The following is a 15,269-nucleotide window of genomic DNA, read 5'->3' as shown; positions in this document are numbered from 1 at the left end:
CTGTCTGTTTTTTTTTTATATGTTTATTTTCAATTATATTGAAAGGAGAGCGATCAAATACTCGAAACTCGGCGACATTATGTTTATGTTGCGCTACCAAATGCAGAAATGCAGCTTTACTTTGTAATTATTATATTTTGTCTCCGTTCAACTGATACCCTGTTGCCTTTTTTGTGCTGAGTAATTGTTTTCAAAAGCTACAAGCCCGCAAGCAAACATACACATACACAACATTATACATTCTTTTTTTTTTTTTTTTAAAGTTATTCTAATTTATTTTTAATATAATATATCTCAGAAAATCTAAAACTCAACAGCAAGCAGTCGCAAAACATATGAAAACACACCTACAATCAAATGTATGGCATCACAAAACATTGCATGTTTTATATTCGAAACCCGTCTTTTCTACGAAATAACTTTTTTTCATATAAGTTTTGTTGTTGTAGAGATTTCCGCATTTCAAATTTACTTCCCGTTTCAATCTGGCTTAATCGATATTTTCAACCTTGTATTTTACTCTTACGGCATTGCACTAGTTGTCCTAACGTTGACACGGAATCTGTTTCGCATTGAAGCACTTATAGTACATATTTATAAAGGCCAATGAGATACTTGGCGCCTGGATTATAATACAAAAGTTTACAATAGAACTAGAAAGTACTTGCCCAGATTAGATAACATATAAATATATTCTGTGACATTTACTATAATTCCAACTCAGTACGTCGGCTGTCATACTGATGAGACGAACACACGTTTACAATGATGAAATGCAAGGAATATTCATAGTTTCTTTGTTTATTATATTCAATTAAAAAAACGTAATTAGCGACGATATTAGAATTCAGTTAAGACGTTGTTTTTAGTTTCCATTACTGTTTGAAAGATATTTTGCACGAATGTTCTGGAATTTAATTTGACTATTTTAAAATGTATTGAATATAAAGTACTTTCAACTTGTTCCTCTTTTCAAATACTCCAGATAACTAATTAAATCAACATATATCAACTTGTAAATTACTAAGGTTGTTGAACTATCATAATTTTTGGTATACTGACTGGCTTTAGAAACGCAACACTCATTTTGTAGATTTTTTTCACCAAATCATGTTTGATCCTCATACATCTGTTATTCATGCTTATCAATATTTTTTCTCTTTCGAAAAAAATCAACATCTGACTTACCTATGGTTATTAAATTATTAAACCTACCGGATTATTGAGATCGCACGAATTCAGAAAGCGAAATTTCGAGCCAAAAAAAGTTTGTTTTCATTTTTTTTCTTTGTGAAACAGTTCTTGCCATCCTTGACCACACTTTAATCAGTTAAACAATGTTGCATCACCATATTGCAAATACTGAGGAATAAAAAACTGAATCAACACATTAGAATACTGCAAATAGAAAAACGTGAACGTGCTGCAACCAGACAATTTGACGTCAGAAACTCGTCTTACTGTCCTTCCGACAATGATACCGGTAGAAGGGATTTGTTGAAGAACATCAATGACCAGATCAACATGTAGTGACAATGCAACGTCAATAGAATTCGATTACTCAACGTCATTTGCGAGACAGACCTACAATCGCAACGTCAACTATTAATAAAATTGCTGAATACCATTTTGCACAGATTTATGCCATAAATGTTTCCCATTAACTGAACTGCCAAAAAATCGACTGCAGAAAAACATTCAAAGCCTTAAAGTTTCAACCGCAGAATTGCCAAAAACCATTGCAATGGATGGAACAACGATAAAATCAGAAAGTGAAAAACAAAACCCAAAACGTGCCGAACAGAATTGGTTGACCTTTCTGATAATCATTTTGGCGTTTGTTACAGGCAGTCATTGCTTTCGACGGTTACACATTCATTGGTAAGGGTAAAACCAGGGTTTCAGTGTATACCACAATATTTGAATATTGACAATGACGTAATTAATTAAATTGTTTGACCTGGCATTTTTTTTAAACATTGAAGTAATGAAAGAACTTTCTGTACATAAGTTTGTTTACAAAAAAATGAATATTTGAAAATGGGAATTACAAAGAATAAGCTAGTGTTGCGTTCCTAAAGCCAGTCAGTATATATATAAAAAAGAAAATGTGGTATGGTTGCTAATGAGACAATTCTCCACAAGAGACCAAAATGAATCAGAAATTAGCAACTATAGGTATGAACGAAAAACAAGTATGTAACACTTAAACAAACGACAACCACTGAATTACAGGCTCCAGATACATATATCCTTTATTGCCTCATGATGGATAGTGTAAATAATAAACATAATAAACATAATAAACACAAAATTGAACAATTGAACAAAATAGGCAAATTAAATCAGGGACATCATTATCAGTTGAAATGAGTAAGCGTCAGTAACGGATACTATAACAGTTATTTTTATCTCGTAGTAAAATGTACAGATAAAATCGAACGCATATGGTCAGGTTTTAGTGAAAAATTGTTCAAATTGCAGTAAAGTAAGTAATACATACATCCTTCATCAGACATGTTTGCTAGGAAGAAGATACTAAAATTTATTGGATTGATATTAATAATTCCACACCAAAAGTTATCACGTGTTTCGTCGAGATAGTCTCATGAAGTAATAACATGAACTAATGGATCCAAAAACATTTTACCACATCGTCTCTTACTTACAAACCACTTTATGGCAATTTCTTTGTTATTCAAAGAAAAATTATATTTGAAGATACCTGGACGATCCTATTTAACAAAGGATGACTATTGTTTACCTGTTGTCCTTTTAACTTTAAGACTTCGGGCTCGTGGATCTTAACACCCCTTTTTGTTCGTAGGTCTTTTAATTTCAAATTAACTTATAATTGAACTTTTACTATTAATAAACAGCTTGAACAAAATAAAAATGGCTTGTCATGTTACATTATTCTGCTTACTCTTCAGGAGTATATGAGGTCATCCCCGGTTAGTTGGTTGGATTCGTGATGTTAAGGCTTTGATTAAGAATGTAGAGTAGAGTAGATTTGTTTGTAAACTTGTCGTATTTTGAATTTGTTTTCCGCTGATTTTCATGATTGGTCGGTTTCTTTCGACTTACGAGTTTAGATTTTCTTTTGGTATCTCTCCCGCCTGCTTTTTAATTGTTTTTTTTAGTTATAATCACGATAGAAGGTCCATCAAATGTTCAAGGCTTGTTTAAATTATGTTTGTGCTGCGCTACCAAATGCATAAATACAGCTTTACTACATGTATGTAATAATTATGATTTGCCTCTGCTCATTTTTGGAGTGCCGTTATCATATGTTTGCTTCGAGAAATGGTTTCGAAATCTACAAGCCCGCAAGGAAACATGCACACATACACAACATTATACATGTATATTTGTTATTTTCTAAAGTTTTTCTAATTATTTTTTTTATATAATATATATCAGACAAGCAGATACTTAACTGCAAGATTTCACATAACATATAAAAACACACCTACAAATGTATGGCTTCACAAAATATAATGAGTTTTAATTCCTGACCCATCTTTCCTATAAATATTTTTTTTCTCATATGTTTTCTTGTTGTAGAGACCTCAGCATTACGAATGATTAACTCGTCATAGACACCAGAACAAAATTTTGTATATACGCCAGACTCGCGTTTCGTCTATAAAAGACTCGTCAGTCACGCTCGAATCCAAATTTGTTTTTTATTTATATTCCCTTTTTGTGCCTAGGATCGATAATTTCAACCTGACAGTTTATTCTAGAAGCATTGCACTAATTTTGACACGGAATCTTTTTCGCATTGAAGCACTTATAGTACATATTAATAAAGGCCAATGAGATACTTGGCACCAGGATTATAATACAAAAGTTTACAATAGAACTGGAAAGTACTTGTCCAGATTAGATAACATATAAATATATTCTGTGACATTTACTATAATTCCAACTCAGTACGCCGACTGCACATGTCATACTGATGAGATGAAAACACGTTTAGAATGAAGAAAGGCATGGGATATTTATCATTTCTTTGTTTATGACATTCAATTAAATAAACGTAACTAGCGAATATACTAGATTTCTTTTAGATAAAATGAATTGTCTTTATTTTGGACCATTCTGTAAATGACAGATGTTGATCTTAACGGTACACGACATTAATTCAGACAAAACAAAGTAAGTTTTCAGTTCAGAAGTTGTTTTCAGTTTCTCTTACCGTTTGAAAGATGTTTTGCATGAATGTTCTAGAATTTGATTTTACTATTCTAAAATGTTTTGAATATAAAGTACTTTCAATTTATTCTTCTATTCAAAAACTCCTGATAACTGATTTAGTTAACGTTATTCGACGAAAGATTTACATACTGGGTTGTTCATCTATACCATTAGTATCCTTTTATTTACTTGACATTTTAATACTTGTACTCATAAGTCATATGAACTTCCCTAAAATGAAACAAAAAAGAGGACGATATAAAATGGATAGCAAAACTTATAAAATGAAAACTAACTAAAAATGCCATGGCAAAAAACGAAAAAATGGCAAAAAGAAAAACACCATCGAAAACTAAAGACGGATCTACACGAACCCCATCAAAACATGTGAAATGATCACAGGTGCTCTGGTAAAATAGGCAGAATCTAAGCCACATGTTGTATCCTACGTATTGCTTATGTACCCCTCATGATAGGAATAGTTCGATAGGTCATCTTAAAGAATAAAGAGAACAAGATTGTGTTAAATACCAATATAACATATCCGTCGTAATCTTTGAATCGGATACTCCATATCAGTTTATGATGGCGTTGGTAAAATTTTTGAATAGATGACTCTCGGGTCAATAGCTTCCTTCTGTAAGCAGAAACCCTCTATCAAGATAATCATATAAGAAATGCAAATTGCGGAATATTGTATAAACTTGGGGATATACTCTCCATATTGGCACTGTTGTAATGTTACTACATAAAAACAATTTTGAAGTTGAAATCATCTCTTCTGTCTTAAAGTATGTTTTCAACGTATCCTCCTTGTTAAGCAAATCACATTTATAAAAAAAAAAGTATTATAAAAGTGTGTACAAAGCAGTGCTTAACATTTGATGTTACGGAGAAAAGTGATACGGAATATGTTTCAAATATATTGTTATGTCTCTTTGGTAATGAATTTCCAGTAGTTGTCAAAACGTAACTTTCTGAAAATGATTATTTGGCAAAACAATCTCTATTCATTTGACCAAACGTGTAGCTTTTAAAAACGTTTTAAATTGGAAGACCAATCTTAAAGTATTTATCTCAATAAAAGATTCTTTGATTTTAATATCTTATATAAAATTGAGAATAGAAGCTGCGAATGTGTCAAGGAAACAACATACAAACCATGGACAAATAACAGGAAACAACATACAAACCATGGGCAAATAACAGGAAACAACATACAAACCATGGGCAAATAACAGGAAACAACATACAAACTATGGCCAAATAACAGGAAACAACATACAAACCATGGGTAAATAACAGGAAAAAATAATCAATAACGCAAAACAATCAATGTTGCGTCATTTTTTTCTTTTTCTGGTTGAAAAATGATTATTGTTAAAGTGTTAGTGTCTTTTTTTAAAATTATTTCTAAAAACTAAAAACGAAAAACTCGTTTTTATCACTTAAGGAGAAAACCCTGAAAAACGGTAGTATATATCTATCATATCTTAACTGGATTGTTATATGAACAAACAAGTTGTTTTACGAAACACTTACCTGCAGCAAACGCATAAGCAAAAGTATAACAAACCGGTAAACGTGGTGGCGGATGATATGTTTCTAAATTGTTGTATATGTATGGTAGAAAATGCTGTTGCAAACTACTGTTTAATGCCACAGTAAAGTTTAACGGCTATTTTATATCACGATGGTTGCTTTTGATTACATTTACTAGCCGCAAATAAGACTGTTTTTGCTGATACGGGTGCTCTTAATTTTTTTGATATTTTTTTTAGAAACATTTTATTTACCAATTTTTCTCTCACCGCAAATTTTACACTTTTCGGGATATAGTATCAAATGTTATTTTCTATTTTGTTTCACTGAAATCCTTTGGAGAAAGGATGTTTTGATAAAAATATTTTTTGTAGCCAAAAAAAAGTTTTTTATCACCAATTTTTCATTACATTCCATAAACAAAATTTTAACATACATTCGGAATAGAAAATTATCACTAATTTTATTTTTTTAATTGCAATGGTACGTCAGTTTAAGGTTTCAATATGATGATGTTTTAATATTTTATATTTATGTTCTTCTTTTTGACGATCAATGGAGACAAGGAGATGTGGTATGATAGCCAATAAAACTACAATGTATTACCCAAAAATAAAAATGTCTGTGAGCTCTAAATTCTTTTCTATCCTTCAATAGTAGTATAACAACACACCATAATAACAGGGCTCTACTCGTCAGATGGGCATGAAGTACGAAAACAACTAACATTAAGACAAACAAAACAACACACAAAGTGCAGATCTAACACTTATGCTCCTACATTGCGACAGTACATCATGTCGATACTTTCACAATATCCTGCATTTCTCAGACTGTTTACACTAAATGTTATTGGGCAAATTTTGTTGAACTCAAAATGTTTACACTTGACGATATCACTAATACTATAATATTTGTTTTCCTGGTTTGATCGGTATCGTGCGTGCACGTATACTTTCTAAACCAAAATAATCGAAGACAATTTAAACATGTTAAAACTTAAGGATTCGATGCAAAGATGTAAAGCTTTTAATATATGATTCTTTGCCATTCAGCAGTATACAATGCCTTGAAATTGCTTATTCAAATGACATAATTAACCTATACAAAAATTATCCAAACAGATTATAGCATAGAATATCAATTATATTTTCATATTATATAATAATTAGCATATCACACTCTTCGTCTGTATAACAAATGTTACAACTCAATTTGCTTTGTTCGAAATGTTTTGTTATCAAATCTTTTTAACAGACAAATTAATCTGAACTTCTTAAGAATCAAGTTTTTTGTATATATCTACTATCGATATATGGTATATTAAAAAGCTATTATATATGTATATTATAAAGTTAGATTGAAAACATAGTTTGATTTATAGTTTCAATGAAATGCTATAATTTTATGTTAAATATTATAGGAATAAACGCCTATTTAAAAAAAATGTATTAGTGTTTAAACTCGACCAATTCACTTACAAACAAATTAAAGTCTGAAGGACTTTTATGATATGTTTGTGAGTGACTTGGTCCAGGAAATTGTAGATAAGGAATTTATTTTCACAAACTCGTCAACTCTATCACTCATAAATTGTATATTATCCTGATTGAATAAATATAGCCCATGAATATTTTTGTTGGTTAACGCAAAGATAAAAACTCCATGAAATTTGCTATCTGATAAAATATAAACTAGCAAAACTATTATAATCCTTTAAACAAATGTTTTTATGTCTATAATTTAATATAACGATTAACGTTTTTTTTTATCGCCGCCATCTTATTTGAATTGGTTACGAAAATAAGTTCGATCAACGTTGTCTATCGAAAAATAAACAACGTCAAGAACAACTACCGGAAGTCCTATCAATCATTTTAACCTATTTCCTAACATGAAAATCATATAAGAATAATGTTAATATATGCGACACCAGGTTGTTTTCATACGATGTGTCATGCTTATTTGTTTAGATATTAACTGTATTGAACTTTTACAAAGTTTGACATAAAATGACCAAAAAGGCTATTGTGGGATTATTTGCTGAAACGGTACAAAAAAAAGTACTCGAAGATCCGGATAAATCTTTTTAATGATCCCTTTTGAGTTTGTTTGTTGCAGTGTTGATTCCCATATCTGCGGTACTATCCAACTAAAAAACAGGACTTTAATAATGTCTTTTGTCGATGGACATTAAACAAGCAAGAACCAATTATCAATTAATTATGTCGAACTACAAAATGTATACAAACAAATCGTGTACACTTCCTAGCGCACTACTATCCATTAAAATAGAATAGATCGAAATTTGCTTAATTTCTGTAATAAAAACCAATACTTATGGTAAACCACTGGTTGTCAACACGTTTACACAGACTCGTTTTGGCATTGATGCACTTATAGAACATATCAATAAAGGTCAATGAGATACTTGGCGCCTGGATTATAATACTATGGTTTACAATAGAACTGGAAAGTACTTGTCCAGATTAGATAGCAATTGAATATATTCTGTGACATTTATTATAATTCCAACTCAGTACGCTGACGGCCATACTGATGATATAAACATAATTTTACAATAAATATATGCATGTAATATTTGCAGTTTATTCGTTCATAATATTCAATCAGATAAACGCAACAAGCGAATATACTAGAAAGCAATTTAGATAAATAAAATCGCCTTTTTTTTGGACCATTCTGTATATGACAAATGTAGACTTAACAAAGTGCAAGACGTAATTTCAAACAATAAGAATTTGATATTCAGTTTGGACGCTGTTTTTAGTTTCTTTTACTGTTTGAAAGATATTTTGCATGAATGTTTGAATTTGATTAACTTCTTTAAAATGAATTGAATACAAAGTACCTTAATTTATTCTTCCTTACAAATACTCCTGATAACTCATTTAGGTAACGTTATGCCAGAAATTTACATAATGGGTTATTTATTTATACCATTGGCACCCTTATTCGATTGGATATATTACTATGTAAAACTTGTCGTCAAAGGTCATATGAACTTCTCTCTTGCTGGAATCTGATGTTTGACATCAACTCTATTTAAGCGTAAAGGGTCTGTCAATACATAGTCGCTGCATCCAATGATTAAACATATTATCATTATCCTCTCTTATGTTAATTAGACATGATCTCAGAATAGTCAATAGCTCTCTCGATAACTCATCAGACTAAAAGTAAGACGTAAATGTATACGGATAGCAATTACTGTCAAATATTCAAACATTCAAGTCCTTCTTTGAAGTGAAAATAAAAAAACGTAGGACCATTTGCCCTTAAATGTATTACACACAGAGATCAATCTCTGGAAGGCTTGTAGTCTTGCAATTGCTTAAATTCAAAATGTCACGACAGTAAATTGGTTTGGGGTATCCTGCGAGGCTCTAATCATATTGTGGATTTTTGCTGATAAGTGATCAAATTATAACAAACCTTATTTAACCAAATTCGTAACTAAGAAACAGAAACATAATCTGCCAACAATGACAAAAAGAAACATCAGTCAGGCTATATATACGGGACGAAGCCTCATCTGACCGTAATAGGAGAGTTAAATCATATACCTCTTGTAAGGTGCATAACTGCAAAGTTAAAGAATCCTTGCAATAACACTTTTCCGGGAGACGAAGATGGACACTTGTTAGTTACATTTTCTAAGCCTCCATTCTCTATTGGTATTATATATTGTAGTTAGTGACTGTTACAATTCTATTGTTATGATATTTTGGGTTTTGTTTTTACTTTATTACTGTGTCCTTCTTTTTGTAAAAAAAACGCAGAAAAAAATATCTACTTGTCATACGAGCATTTAGTAAAAAAAAAACCACTTATATGAAGACAAACCGCGCAAAGTGCTGATCTAACTGTAACCAAAATCGTGCATCTACATGTATACTCTCGAATCAAAATAATAAATATAATGCAAATCAAAGGTAACGGATAGTTAGCAAATAGTATGCACATATGTAAAGCTTGTAATATCTTCTTTACCACTCAGCAGTATATAATTTTAACGAATACAAAAAGTATGTAAACAAAGTATAGCGTGGAATATCAATTATTGTCATATAATATAACCATTATCATAAAATTATCATAACAAATGTTACAAATCAAAGGACGTTATTAAATATATTTGAAATAAAAATCCATTTTTCTTTAGACACAAGTGTTTTTTGTATATATCTACTATCGATATGTGATAATAAAAAAGCTAGACAAACATTATATAATCAAGTTACATTAGAATATAGTCAGATAAACAATTTCATTGAAATTGTATGAAAAAATATGTTAAATATGTAAAATATATGTAACACCAGGTTATTTACAGTAGATACGATGTAGCATGCGTATATTAATTGTACTTTTACAAAGATTGACATAAAATGAGTAAGAGGCTAATTTGAAATTAATTGCTAAAATGGTAGAAGAAAATCATGCATTTTAGTTTTTGGTGGGGTTTGTGTTGTTTATTCTTTAGTTTTTTATGTTGTGTCATGTGTACTATTGTTTTTCTGTTTGTCTTTTTCATTTTTAGCCATGGCGTTGTCAGTTTGTGTTATATTTACGAGTTTGACTGTCCCTTTGGTATCTTTCGTCCCTCTTTTAGTACCGGAATATCAGAATAAATCTTTTAATGATACTTTAAATTTGAAACATGCTTGTTGCAGTGTTGATTCTAATATCTTCAATAGTATCCCACCAAAAACAGAATTTTGGTAAGGTCCATTGGTGCTGGGCGTTAAACAAGAAACAGCCAAGCAATCAACTTATTTGATCGAACTACAAAGAGTACGTAGAAAAAGCGTGTACAATTCATAACACCCTACTATCTTTAAAATTTTTAAAATCGTATTTTTTTAATTTCTTTAAAACAAAACCCATACTTAATGTAAAATAGAAAATCGCCTAATCAATATAATGCAAAAGTAACATTATATAATTGGCCGTTACATAATCTAAAGCCTCATGGGTAATTTCATTGTTCGTACCCCAAAGTGAAAATAACGTTACGTCATTGGTTGAATTTCGATTGTTTTGGACGTTTTCAACCAATCACGACGTTTCGGTGTACATTTTTGAAAATATTACCCAGAATGCATTAGATTCTGAAACAGCGAATTGCAAATCTAGTACTAATGATCAAATAAATGACATTGAGGTTAACTGAATAAACAGCGCGAAAGCAAAAATGAACCTTACCGTATGATTTCAAAAAAGCATTATACGAGACAGTTTTGACATACACCGAGAACCAAAAGTGACTCTTGTACAAAGTAAAAAAAATCATAATAGATAAATTAAGCCTGGCTTCAACTTGTGAATTCCAGACGCGAACCACCAGTGACGCCTATTTAAGTCAAATAACAAAGATGAGAGAATTGAGGATCCAAATTTCCAAGAGGAATTGTCAATTTCAATTGACAGAAACTCCTTAGTTTTTTTTCGAAAAATGTTTTACATGTAATCAAAGATCACAAAGTTTAATACACAATATAACATGCTCAGATAACACGTGGAACTTTTACATTAATTCACCACTGTACACTGCAACTATTGTCCTGCCGTGCTATGTCCGTGCTTAATACTGTCATTAGTTTTTTATTCTTAATTTGATTAATGCATTCATTCATTAAAACTCATTTATTTATTCATACATATATATTTTTTTTTTAATAGATTTATCATTATTATATTCTGCATTATTATATATTGTTGCTTTTATTGTTGTTGTACATGTCCTGTTGTTTTTGAACCAAATTTTAATTAGCAAAATACTTATTTTTTTTTCTTTTTTGTTAAAATACTGTCTTTCCTTCAACACAAACAATTTATAAATTACGGACATTTATAAATTCCTAGTGTGTGTATACAAATACGAAGATGCTGTATAATTGCATACGAGAAAACGATCTAGCCGTGTAGATCAAAGAACGATAATTTGTAGGACACCAGTGTATGTATTCCGTTATAAAAACGAGTTTGTGTGCAAATTCCTTGTATTTTCTTGTTGGGATTGAAGTTCATGTAGCTTCGAATTCCTTTAACTATTGAATTGATTTGCAAATCTCTGTTTTAAAAACTCCAAATCATGTACAAAGGGAGATAAATCAAACCGCACATTTGTTTTAACCTACCGTATGGAAAACAATTGAAACGAGAAAACTATCGGTATAATTGATGTACAAAACGTGAACTCAAAACAAATATGAAACACATCAATAAAAGACAACCACTGTATTACAGGCTCCCGACTTGGAACAGGCACATACTTAAGGAAGGGGTCGGGGTTAAACAAGTCAGCGGGATCCCAACCCTCCATATAACCTGGGACACTGATGTAACAGTACACTATAAGAACGTATTATTAAAATCAGTTGAAAAAGCTAAACTCATCAGATGGATACAGATCGAAATTCATATAATAAAAACACAGAGTGGAAGTGGTTAGATATAGCTATCTCGCAAGCAAAACAGCGTTACTAGTTTGCCATCCTTTTTTTTCTTCCAAAAAATAAGTTCAAACAAAATTTTTAGTCAAACCAATAAAGATTTGCTTTTACTGATTCACCTGCATTCAGTAGAATAAAAAGAATATTTACTTTTTCAAGCAAATAAAAATTGAACTTAATTCTTATTATAAACACATATATTTTCTATTACTAGTACATTGTTTTTCATATGAATATTATAATGGAACTCAATGATAGCCGCACGGCTTCTTACACATCAAGCAATTCAATAAAAGAGTCCAGTATAAAGTTTTATAAGGATTGACATATCCTTTCATTTTCATTATTAGAACTCAACTGCCTACAGTCTTTTTGATGTTTCTAATTGACCAAAACAAGTGTGGGACTCATTGTTTTGCCCTAAAATATGTATGTTGTCTCCTTGTTTCCCAAGTTATAACATTACTAATGATAATTCATAGCGAAAAGAATACATTTATTGATATAATTTTATGTATTCCATCAAACCCGTTCATTTAACAAACATTTTTTATTTACAAAATACAAACCTTTACAGCTTTGTTCAGCTGTATTATGAAAGGGGCATTAGCCCTCAAAATGGTGTTCACCGATTCGACTCAAATTTTCATATTTAAAACATCATGTAAATACCGTACTAAAACGTAAACGCATGTTACAATCAGTCTAAGATAAACAGATAACAACATTTCAACTTTTGACATTCTTTTACCTTTAATAGCTAAATACGACTAAAACTTGCATGACCAATCTGTAACTAATGGGTCAAAATAAAGGTCCCATGGATACAGATTCAATGAGGTCGATTAATTCATTAGCGATATTTCTTCGCTTATTTGACAAAATTGAACCACATTCGTATTATTATTTCATTATTTAACTTTTATTATCATGATAAATGATTGAACCACACGAACTCATATTCCTTGTTATTTATATTTCGTACCTTATGCCCCTTAGAGTATTTGTGCATTTTTATATTCTAGCAATAAGAACTTGTTGCATGATTATGTATAATGAGTCTCTACTGGTAAGAAATAGTGAGCTAAATATTTGACGTACTGTTAAGTGATAATATATAGTCGCAATTATTTATTAATTTTGTCAAGGATTATAATATAAATAAATCATAAAAAGACGAAGGTAACAATGTCCAAGTGCAGTTAATATACAAACACGATAGTATTAAATATAACAGAAAAAATTGTAAAATATAATTAAAAGTTATCAAAATAAAAACAAAAACTTATAAAAATATGAAGGAAGGAACATAAAATCTTAACTAATGACTTTCAATTACAGAAAAAAGTCACTATTTAAAAGTTTTAAATCCGCCGTTCCACACATCGATATTCTCTTTTCGCGGAGGACACTGCATGGCGAAAGCATCCACAGCTGTGTTGTCTTCAAAATCAAATTCAAGTTCGCTAACAGTATTTTCTGATGACGTCTTCTTCTGTTCAAGTTCATCTCCATAAGAAGCAATTTTTGCTCTGTAAAAGTCATTAGAAAGCTCATCATTTTAGTGAAAATGTATTTATGGGCTAGAAACGAAAGATATGTATGCTTATTATTTTTAATTTGATATTCTCACTTTTACCAAACTATATCTCAAATGAAAAACAAAAGCATAACAAAATCACTATATGTACGCGAGAATTATATCCATCTGATGAGTTACCCTTTTTTTAACTGATTTTTTATTGCTTGTTTTATGTTGTACTGGATGGTTTGGCACCCGCTAACATGTGCAACCCCGCCACAATTCGTATGTATCTTACTATGTCATGAGCCTGAAACTAAGTGGTTGTCTATTGTTGCTGTGTTGCATATTTTTTTTCATTCATTATTTTTTACATAAATTGTGCCGTTAGTTTTTTTCGTCTGATATGTTTAACATCTATGATTTCGGGGCCATTAATAGGTGATTATTGGGTATGGGTTTGCTCATGGTTGAAGACCGTTCGATGACTTATAGATCTTACTTTCTGTATCATTTGGTCTCTTGTGAAGAGTTGTCTCCTTGGAGGTCATTCCACATTTTTTTTTACATTTTATGTTATATTTAGAATTGTCAACATTGGCTATTATTTGGAATGAGTGGGGAAAATCTCTCGACTATTTGATATTTAGTATGATTCATTACATAACTTACTTTGAAGCTTTAGTTGTCAGCTTGAAGCAAATAACACCAATTATAACAAGTATAACGACCACTGATACTGTAACTGGGACCACAATCTTAATGATATCTGTAAAATATAATAGTAGCTACAAAGCATTCTTGAACTGCATGTATGTAGGGAAAACGTTGATATCATTACAGAGGGAGATAACTTGCACTTCATAATGACTTTCAAGTTGCACATTTAATATACAAATTTAACGGAAACTACAATGAAGTGCTGAATAGCAAATTTAAAAAAAAGTTATTTCAATATCAGGGTTTGTTTTGCCATATAAGAATATTTTTAAAGATGAAATGATTTTGTTTAAATCGATTTTATTGATAAATCAACAACCTAAAGGTTATTGATCAACTTTGAGGGGTTTTTTCATGCAATACTCATTATTATATGTTCCAGACCAGATGAGTATTTGGACTGTACGTGTACGGTCCGGACCGTATATGTATACTCGTGCGGTCGGGCCGTATGAGTACTCGCGTATAGTCCAGTAGGAGCTTACCATACATGTGATTGGATCATATGGGTTATATTTAAACAATTTATCAGAATCTTTATTTTTAGTTTTAGAAATTGTTATTGTTACAGTTAGATGGATAAACTTAACAAATGAACAATTGAAATTAAACTTTTGTTTAATTGTATATCTGAATCCTATTAATTTTGGAACAATCGCCCAAGGTGACACTTGCTACAAAAAGTAACGTAATATTTTTTACTCTTAAAAATGTTTGCAGTTCATGTATGTTCCTTTATATTTGCATTTTTTGTAAGGTTGTTAAACATTTTAAAACAACTGTCCTCCAATATTATGTTTACT

Source organism: Mytilus galloprovincialis, chromosome 6 (genome assembly GCF_965363235.1).
Source record: "Mytilus galloprovincialis chromosome 6, xbMytGall1.hap1.1, whole genome shotgun sequence".
NCBI lineage: Eukaryota > Metazoa > Mollusca > Bivalvia > Mytilida > Mytilidae > Mytilus > Mytilus galloprovincialis.
This window is presented reverse-complemented; position numbering follows the sequence as displayed.